The sequence below is a fragment of the Gossypium hirsutum genome, chromosome A03 (assembly GCF_007990345.1).
Source record: "Gossypium hirsutum isolate 1008001.06 chromosome A03, Gossypium_hirsutum_v2.1, whole genome shotgun sequence".
NCBI lineage: Eukaryota > Viridiplantae > Streptophyta > Magnoliopsida > Malvales > Malvaceae > Gossypium > Gossypium hirsutum.
This window is the reverse complement of record NC_053426.1, coordinates 46,418,270-46,428,874: the sequence shown is the minus strand read 5'-3', so window position 1 is coordinate 46,428,874 and position 10,605 is coordinate 46,418,270. Positions and strand designations below refer to the sequence as shown.

Genomic DNA, 10,605 nt, shown 5'->3' with positions numbered 1-10,605 from the left:
GTTTTACACTGGTTATCATTTATCGATGCCATGTCCCAGATAGGTCCTACACTGACACACAACAAGTTGACGCCATGTCCCAGATAGGTCTTACACTAGCTTGTATATCACGAGGTCGATGCATGTCCCAAACATGTCTTACACTAGCTCTCGTCTCAATATCAATGCATGTCCCAAACATGTCTTACACTGGCTTAAATATCTCGAGGCCGATGCATGTCCTAGACATGTCTTACACTAGCACACATATCACCCATTATCACGGTACAAATATCCAAGTCTATTCCAAATATTTAACGAAAGTCTTTACTACGTAAATTTCTCGACATGTATTCTCATGTTCAAAATCAAGACAATTCATGTCATATCAAATCAATTACACATCATAAGATATAGTTGCATTATTAACATACAACTTACCTCGAATCACAAAATGTAGGTGACTAGTCAGTTTTAGTCTACTTGCTTAGCTTTCCCCCAGTCTAGGTTCGGATGTTCTATTTCTTGATCTAAAATAATAAAAATTCATCAATTTAATCACTAGATAAATTTACTCAATCAAAAATTCACATTTTTGGCAAATTGACCATTTGTCCCCTAAACTTTCACAAAATGACCATTTTACCCCTAGGCCCGGAAATCAATTTTATCCAATTTCCTCATTAGCCAAGCCTAACCGACCATTTACCTCTCTTATGAAAACCCCAAATTCCCAATATTTCACAACATTACTATCTATTTTAAAAACTTTACAAAATGGTCCTATTAAGGTTTTCATGAGAGGTCCTAGCACAAAAATTATTTAACTCACAACCATGATTTATTTTCTTCCATAAAATTTTAGAAAATAACACGAACACTCTCATGGTAAAACCCTAGACTTTTAACCATTTTGCAAAATAGTCCCCTCATTTAAAAGCTCATGCTATAAGGGTTCTAAAAATACAAAAATCATTAAGAAAAACCATCAAAATCACTTACCTAAGAGGGTTACAAGTTGCTGAAATTTTCAAGCTTTCAAACCCTTACAATAGCTGAATTTTTGGTGGAGAAGAAATGGTGAAAAAGGATGATATCATCTTTCTTTTATTTTATTTTTTTTGGTCAAATAAGTCCCCAAACTTCACCTAATATTTGACAATGTTAAATTCCTTGTCTCATGGCTGGCCAAGCCTCTCTAAAGGATCTAATTTCCCTTTAAAGACCCCCAATTTAGGTTCTCTAGCTATTTTACACTTTTAGCTATCAAAATAGGACTTTTGCAGTTTATGTGATTTAGTCCTATTTCGCAATTAAGCTCACAAATGTTAAAATTAATTCACCAAAATTTTCATGCACTATTATAATCAGGATATAACACCAAAATAACAATAAAGTAATTTCTCTAGCTCTAGATTGGTGGTCTCGAAGCCACTATTCTGACTAAGCCTAAAATTGGGCTATTACAATTCTCCCCCTTAGGGATTTTCGTCCTCGAAAATCTTATCGGTGAATAGATTTGGGTATTGGTCTCTCATGGTTTCTTCATGTTCCCATGTGGCTTCCTCGACTCCATGTCTATGCCATAATACTTTTAGTAGCACTATACTCTTATTCCTCAACTATTTAACCTCTCGAGCCAAAATTTTAACTGGCTCTTCGCCATAAGTCATATCGGCTGAATTTCATCCTCAGTTGGCGCGATCACATACAAAGGATCCGATCTATATCGGCATAACATGGACACATGAAATACATCGTGAATCGTTTCCAACTCTGAGGGCAAAGCCAATTGGTAGGCAACAGGCCTTACTTTTTCGGTAATCTCATAAGGTCTTATGAAATGAGGACTCAACTTACCCTTTCTACCGAATCTGAGGATTGTTCTCCACGATGATACCTTCAAAAACACCTTCTTACTAACTTGAAACTCGATCTCTTTTCATTTCAAATTCGCGTAGGATTTCTATCTATCCGATGCGGCTCTCAGGCAATCACGAATCACCTTAACCTTTTCTTCAGTCTCTCTGACTAAGTCGACCCCGTGAATCTAATTCTCTTTAAGTTCCGTCCAATATAAAGGCGTTCGACACTTACGCCCATACAAAGCCTCATAAGGTGCCATTTTCAAACTTGACTAATAACTATTGTTATAGGCGAATTCAACTAATGAAAAATACTTTTCAGCTGCCTTGGAACTTGATAACACAACATCGCAACATATCCTCTAATATCTGGATGACTCTCTACGACTGATAATATCAGTTTCGTTCCCAATGCCTTTGCAACTTCTTCCAAAACCTCGAGGTAAACCTCGGATCTCTACCCAAAATAATCGACAAGGGCATTCCATGAAGTCTCACTATCTCAGAAACATACAATTCAACCAATTTCTCAAAGGAGAAATTGATATGCACCGATATAAAATGTGTCTACTTGGAAAGCCTATCAACCACAACCCAAACGGAATCCTTTTTCCTTAGTGTTAAGGGCAATCTCAATACAAAATCCATGGTTACCCGATCCCATTTCCACTCGGGAACCATCACAGGTTGAAGTAATTGGAATGATAGAAATGTACAAGTGTACACAATCGCAACAAGTAATAAAGTGACAAGTAAATGTCGAGTTATCGTACCCACAGGGACTGTGAAAAGGATTATTTATGAATGCTATTTAAAACATTTAGCATACTTAACAAAATTTCAATTCATTGAACAAAATATAGCGTAATCATAATTAAAAGAAAAATTTATTTTGAGTGGAAATAATTCAAATTCAATTTTTCGGTCCGCCTTACTTAAGATGAACAATGTCCTCATTGTGTAAAGTGAATAGATACTATACACCAGGTAGGATTCTAGAAAAGAGGAGGTGAGTCAAATTGACTGCTTAAGTGCCAAGCTCTCTCTAGATCCAATCCTAGACATGTATATACCTATTGCCACACTTTAAAATTTGTGACTTGTTCAAATTTTATTTATGATTTTCCTCTCTTATTCTACGAAAATAAAAATTCCTAATTAAACCTATTCCTAAAATGACCTAAGAGTAGAAATAAAATAAGGTCAAGATCCCCCATTTTATTTATTTGCAGACCCTTCCAAATTTGACTCATCTTTTGCTCCATCATTATTGCCTTTGCATGAATTGCTTCGCTCCTTCTTCGATAATGGACTCTATGGTTCAAATATAAAATCTGAAAATTCAGACACAAAAATAAATGGATCATTGTAAATTTTTTTAAGAGCACTTCTCATCGAGTCATCCCTTATTTTTGAGTATCTCCAGTAAGCTTGTTGCTGCCATTGCATATGCTATATTATGTCTATCAACTTTGACAGCTCATCTTGAAGATTTGGGCTAGGCGGTTGAGCTCTAAACGTTGAGGTTTCATTATCAGGTTCAACTTCTAGTTCCAGTGGTTCTACTTTATTAAGGACTTCAGTCGATTGCATTAGTTCGATCTCTGTGGGATCTTCTTCCTCTTCTTCAGGATCCTCACTTTCTTCAATTTGCTGCTGTAGAACAGAGTTTCCAACTATTTGGTAAAGGTCCCAATCTGTGATTGTGCTCTGGCTATAACCTATCTTCTTTATGTTTGCAAGAATTTTAGCTTTCAAGCATAGAATTGTTATCATAAAGGAAAAGTAGGCTGGCCAGAACGTCTAACGACACAATTCCACAACTCTCTCAGGATGATTTTTCCTACATCAATAGTCTTTTCAGTTAAGATCGAGTATAATAAGACCATTCGCTCTAATGAAATTGTAGTCCTATATGAGCTAGGCATAAGGCTGAAATGGATGAAATAGAACCATACCTTTGCAAGTGGTGTTAGATATTCTCTTCAACAAGTGTGGGTTCCTTGCTTTGACACAATCCACTTAGAACCTAGAACTATAAGTTCATCAAGAATTTCTTGCAAATTTTCAGGCTTTATATTGCTCACCAAGGAAGAGTAATCACCGTTTTTGAAATCAGGCAATTCAAAGAGCTCATTAATAGCATTTGAATTTATCGGTACCTTGATTACGTGAACTGGAACTTCTGTCAACTCGCTTGAGGTTAAATTTGCATAGAACTTGCGAACTAGTTCCTCATCCACACTAGGCCTTTTCTCATAAAACAATTCCCAATTGAGGGTTTCAGCAACTTGACGAATACGTGCCATAAAATCTTTGTAGTTGCTCTCTTTCAATGTAAAGCCTTTCTCTAGATGCATCTGTTGATTTTTGAAAATACTCTCGTATCTTGCTTTGGCTTTTTCACAATGGAACTTATTTTATGTTTCATCAATTTGGGCGTAGGCATGATTAACCTGAACATAAGATGGAAACAAATATTTTCTCAAAAATTTAATTAATAAAAATTATTAATGATTCAATAAATTGAAAAATTAAATAATTGAATAAAATTAAATTTTAAGAGAAAATTCGGTCTTACCACCTTTTCGTAAAAATTAAAAACTCTTAAAAAATAGTTATGAAACAAAAGTCGACAAATAAGAATGGGTTGGGGGGTTATCGACTAAAGGGGTTGGTGCAATGTTGGTGTGCCGCTCATGTGCGCGAGGCAGCAGCACGTAGCAGGAGTTGGGAGCAAGCAGCAGCGCGTAGCAGGAGTTGGGAGCAAGCAGCAGCGCACACAGGCTAGGCTAGATGTGTGAGCAGTGTGGGGATCCTTGTCGAGCAGACCTGGCGTGAGCGCGCAGGACGAAGGCCTGGTGTAAGCAGCTGGTGCTGAAGCAATGACGCGCACAATGCAGACGTACGATGGAGCTGGGCTGCTAGGTGCTTGTTGGTCAAATGGCTGCTAGCTAGGGGAATTCAGCACTTGAAGGTTTTTGGTGCTTTAGGAGTGAATGGTGAATGAATGAAAGTAAGACTGATGGGTGGAATTTATAATGGATGGAGTAGGAAGTAGAGTAGAATTCTTAGAGTAATTTAATAATTAAAATATTGTAATTCTAATTCTACTCAAAATTAACAACAATTAATAATTAAATATATGCATATTAAATTATCATTGCTATTAATTTGTTAAAACAAAAATAAAATATGATTAAAATTAAAACTAATCCTAACTCTATATAAAGTTGATAATAATTAATATATATTATAATGGATATAATTATATATTAACAATTATCATCTTTTTTGTTAAATTAAAAACATTAATTCTAGAAGCCTTTTGAAGATATTTACAAAAAGAGGCATCTAATTTTTATTATTTACGAAAATAGAAACAAATTTTTTAAAATAGTTCAATTATGTCCCTAGACTTAATGAAAATTTGAAATTGAGTTGCAATTTAAAACTTGGGTCAAAATTGACCTTTTTATTTGAAAAACCAAAAATTTATTTTTCCATTTAGGGAATAATTTCTCGGAAAATTATGTAAAAATAAATTCCCAGGAAAGATTGGAGGGGTCACAAGTGGTCCCGTTTAAGTTCCAATCTCTTAGACAGAATTTATTTAAACATACTAATCCCGAAAATATACCCTAAATTATTTATTAAAAAGGAAAATAAGAAAATTCAAACATCTGATAAAATGAACGAAATTTGATTCTGTTTAGTGTTATCTCCCCAGTAATGTTTTAGACGCTGAGTATTAACTTGAAAATTACCTCCCTTACTTTGGTGTTTAACAACTCTGTATAGATAGACGCGATAGATCGTAAATGGACCGGACCAACGTGATTTTAATTTATCTGGAAAGAAACTTAATTTGGAATTAAATAACAAGACTTGTTGACCTGCTTCAAATTCTCGAACTTGAATGTGCTTGTCATGCCATTTCTTAAGTCTCCCATTAAGTAATTTGGCATTTTCATATAAGAACATTCAGAATTCCTCTAGCTCATTGAGTTGGAGTATCCGTTTCTCTTTGGCAAGCTTAATATCCCAATTGAGTTCTCATAGGGCCCAGTAAGCTTTGTGCTTTAACTCTAAGGGTAGATGACAGGCTGTCCCAAAGACCAACCTGTAGGGTGACATCCCTAAAGGTGTCTTGTATGTTGTTCTGTATGCCCATAAAGCATCATCCAATCTTTTGGACCAATCTCGTCGGTTCAGGCAAACTACCTTCTCAAGTATGCCTTTGATCTCCTTGTTCGCCAGTTCAGCTTGCCCATTCGTCTGCGGATGGTAAGCTATAGTGACCTTGTGTTTTACTCCATGTTTATATAATAACCATTTCAACCATTTATTCAAAAAATAGGACCCTTCATCACTGATAATAACTTTGGGGTTCCAAACCTTGTGAACACGTATTTCTGCAAAAACTTCATCACAACCCTAGCATCATTTTTCGAATGAGCTTTAGCCTCGACCCACTTAGACATATAGTCTACTGCTACTAATATGTATTTTTGACCAAAAGACGACAGAAAAGGACCAAGAAAGTCAATACCGCATACATTAAACAATTCTACCTCAATGATATTAGTTCGAGGCATCTCATTTCTGTTAGTGACATTTCCAACCCTTTGACATCGATCACAACTCTTTATGTAAGCATATGCGTCCTTGAACAATGCCAAAATAATTTAGCTTGCAATACTTTGTCCGTAGTATGTGTACCTCCGAAGTGTCCCCCACTTGGATCTAAGTGACAATGGTATAAAATCTTTTGTATTTCATCTTCTGCCACACATCTCCTGATCATTTGATCTGCGCACGTTTTAAACAAATATGACTCTTCCCAGAAATAGTACTTTACATCGTGAAGAAAAATTTTCCTTTGATGATATGTCTTATCAATCAGCATCAAACCACAAGCTAAATAGTTAGCAATATCAGCAAACTAAGGGTATTATGGACATGATTTACCTTCAGTATGTGTTCATCCGGAAACATCTCTCGAATTGGTATAAGAGGAGAGTTCTCTTCTTGCGGCTTCAATCTGAACAAGTGCTACTTGGTTTTCCACTCCCTTTTGATCTTGAATTTCTAAATCGAACTCCTGAAGTAGAAGGACCCATTAGATCAAACTTGGCTTAGCGTCTTTCTTAGAAAGTAAGTACTTAATTATCGAGTGGTCCGTATAGACAGTCACTTTGGTACCTATAAGATAAGATCAAAACTTGTCAAAAGCAAACCCAATAGCAAGTAACTCTTTTTCTGTTACTGTATAATTTAGTTGAGCTCCTGTTAGAGTTCGACTTGCGTAGGAGATGGGATGAAAAACTTTGTTCCTTCATTAGCCCATGACAGCTCCTATCGTGAAGTCACTTGCATCAGACATCAATTCAAATGGCAAATCCTAGTCTGGTGTGACGATTATGGGTGTCGTAACTAATCGACTTTTCAAATCTTTGAAAGCCTTTAAGAATTCGTCATCAAACTTGAATGTCGAGTCCTTCTCCAATGATTTGCATAAGCGTTTAGCAATTTTGGAGAAGTCCTTGATAAATCTTCAATAGAAATCGGCGTAGCCCAAAAAGCTCCTAACACCCTTTACAGATGTTGGAGGTGGGAGTTTCTCAATAACATCTGCCTTTGCTTTATCAACCTCTATTCCATGTCTTGTTATCCGATGCTCTAGAACAATGCCTTCTCGTACCATGAAATGACACTTTTCCTAGTTGTGTACTAAGTTTGTTTATTCGCATCGCCTTAGTACCTTTGCTAGATTGGCTAAGCAATCATCATAAGTATTTCCAAATACTGAAAAATCATCCATAAAAACTTCCAAATACTTCTCAACCATGTCAGTAAAAATAGACATCATACATCTTTGAAATGTAGCAGGAGCATTTCATAAACCAAATGGCATGCGTCTAAATGCAAATGTACCGTACGGGCAGGTGAATATTGTCTTGTGTTGATCTTCTGGTGCTACTGTAATATGATTATACCCCGAGTATCCATCGAGAAAATAGTAGTGGTCTTGCCCTGTGATTCTATCTAGCATCTAGTCCAAAAACGGAAAAGGAAAGTGATCTTTCCTAGTCGCCTTGTTCGCATCCGGTAATCGATGTAAATTCTCCATCCCGTAACAATTCTAGTCGGTATCAACTCGTTATTCTTGTTTTTAATAACCGTGATACCTCCTTTCTTTGGCACGCACTAGACCATACTTACCCATGAACTGTCTGAGATGGGGTAAATTATACCCGCATCTAACAACTTGATGATTTCTTTTTTTACTACGTCCTTCATGATGGCATTCAGGCTTTATTGTCCATCAATCGTCTCTTTTTTGCCATCTTCAAGGATGGCATTCCGTGAATATCGGCTATGGACCATCCGATAGCCTTCTTGAATTATTTTAATACAAGGATGAGTTTCTCTTCTTGCTCACTAGTTAATTCTGCTGAAACAATCATAGGCAAAGTAGAAACGTTACCTAAATAAACATATTTTAAATATAAGGGTAGTACCTTGAGTTCCAATTTAGGCAACTCCTTGATTGACGCTTTTCGTTGGGCATAATCCCTTTTCTCTAAATCCAAAGATTCAAAATGGGATTGCGGATTAAATCCCTTTTGATTAGCTTCTAACAACGCTAAGTATTCATCCTTATCTTCACCATTCGGAGGATCAGATGTCAAAATTTGTTCCAATGGATCCTCAACATAGTTGAGCTCCTTCTCCATTATTAAATCCTCTAAATCGGACACTACAAAGCAATCATCAATTATGTCAGGAAATCGCATAGACTTAAAAATGTTAAATGTTACCTAATCATCCTGAACACGCATAGTAAGCTCACCCTTCTGCACATCAATAAGGGTCCTTCCAATTGCTAAGAATGATCTTCCTAAGATAATTGGCACTTCTTTGTCTGCTTCAAAGTCTAGGATAACAAAATCAACAGGGAAGATAAATTTATCTACACGTACCAATACATCCTCAATTTTTCCTTCTACATGTGTTAAAGATTGATCTGCTAATTGAAGTGTAACCGTAGTTGGTCTAACTTCACCTATCCCCAACTTCCCAAATATTGACATAGGCATCAAGTTAATACTCGCACCTAAGTCACATAATGCCTTACCACAATACGTTGCTCCAATGTTTCAAGGTATGGTAAAAAATTTAGGATCCTTCAACTTTGGGGGTAATTTGTCTTGAAGATATGCACTGTATTCCTTCGTCAGAGCTATCGTCTCAAATTCTCCAAGTCTTTATTTTTTGGACAGGATATCCTTCAGGAATTTGACGTAGTTCGGCATTTGTTCAAGTGCTTCAACCAACGGGATGTTGATATGAAGTTGTTTGAGTACATCTAGGAACTTTTTGAATTGAATCTCTTACTTCTACTTTTGAAGTCTTTGAGGGTAGGATAGTGGTGGTTTCTTTACTGGAACTGGTTGATTCGTCTTTTGTGGCAATTCTGCATCTAATGAAGTTGTTAGTTGATCAGAATTAGCTGGTTCTGAAATTACCTTATTGGGTTTTGCAGATTCTGGTTCTTGTGAAACTAGAATTTTAACACTCGGTTGAACTTCCTCTGAATCTTGAGCGTTAGCTTGCTCTTTTTCAGCTTCGATGGTGTTGGGCTCTACTGTCTTTCCACTCCTCAATGTCAATGCTTTGCAATTCTCCTTCCTCGGATTCCTTAGATTCTCCGTATCACTAGGTAAAGCACCTGGTGGTCGGTTCTTAAGTTCATTTGCAAGCTAGCCCATTTGGTTTTCCAGGTTTTTCAATGTAGCTGCTTGGCTTTAGATTAAGGCATTATTCTTGGCCATGTATGCCTTCAATAGATTTTCTAAGCTATTGGATGGTTCAGCTTGGGTTGGTTTCTAAACTTGTTGGGGAAAACTAGGAGGCTGGGTTGGTCTAGGTTGGGCGTAAGTGTTACTAGTTCCAGCCTCTTAGTTACTCTAAGAATAATTGGGGTGATTTTGCCACGATGGGTTATAAAAATTGGATTGCAGTCCTTGCCTTCCTTGATTTTGGTTCTGGTTACCTATGTAGTACATGGATTCTGGGTTTGATGGACATTCTTTGAACAAATGTCCTTCCCCACATAAACACAGGCTATATTTTCAAATTGGGTTGGTGGCTGTGCTACAAAATTGTTAGACCCATTGAGTAAGATTTTTTAACATTTAGATTGATGATACTTGAGATGCGAGTAGAGTAACAACGTCTACTTCATGTATTCCAGCAACTCGTCTTCTGGACGTTGCTCGATTGGTAGGCCATTTGTAATTGTTACTGGTAATCCTCTCAATGATTTCATAAGCCTCATTATAAGACTTAGAAAGGAGAGCGCCATTAGTAGAAGCGTTTATTACCATCCTTGTTTGAGCATTGAGACCATTATAAAATGTATCAAGTTGGATGCAATGTGAGATTCCATGATGAGGGCACTTTCGTAATAACTCTTTGTATCTTTCCCATGCCTCATACAAGGACTCATCATCCATTTGTTGGAAGGCAGTGATCTCGTTCCTCAACTTAGCATTCTTGCTAGGCGAGAAATACTTTATAAGGAATCTTTCTGCTAACTCTTCCATGTGGAAATTGAGTTTGGTGGCAATGGTTCAACTAGGCTCGAGCTCTGTCCCTCAGTGAATATGGGAACAACTTCAATCGTAATTCATCTTTGGGTACTCCGGCTAACTTGAAAGAATCGCTCACCCCCATAAACTGTCTTGAGTGTAGG

The 10,605-nt window shown here is 36.8% G+C and overlaps 1 non-coding gene across 1 annotated transcript; it reads left to right on the top strand.

Moving 5' to 3' along the window:
- Positions 1-10,292: 10,292 nt before the first annotated feature.
- LOC121225442 (small nucleolar RNA R71) lies at positions 10,293-10,399 on the top strand. The gene has a single exon (XR_005923327.1). It is a non-coding gene; the product is annotated as a small nucleolar RNA R71 (small nucleolar RNA).
- The last annotated feature ends 206 nt before the right edge of the window (positions 10,400-10,605 follow it).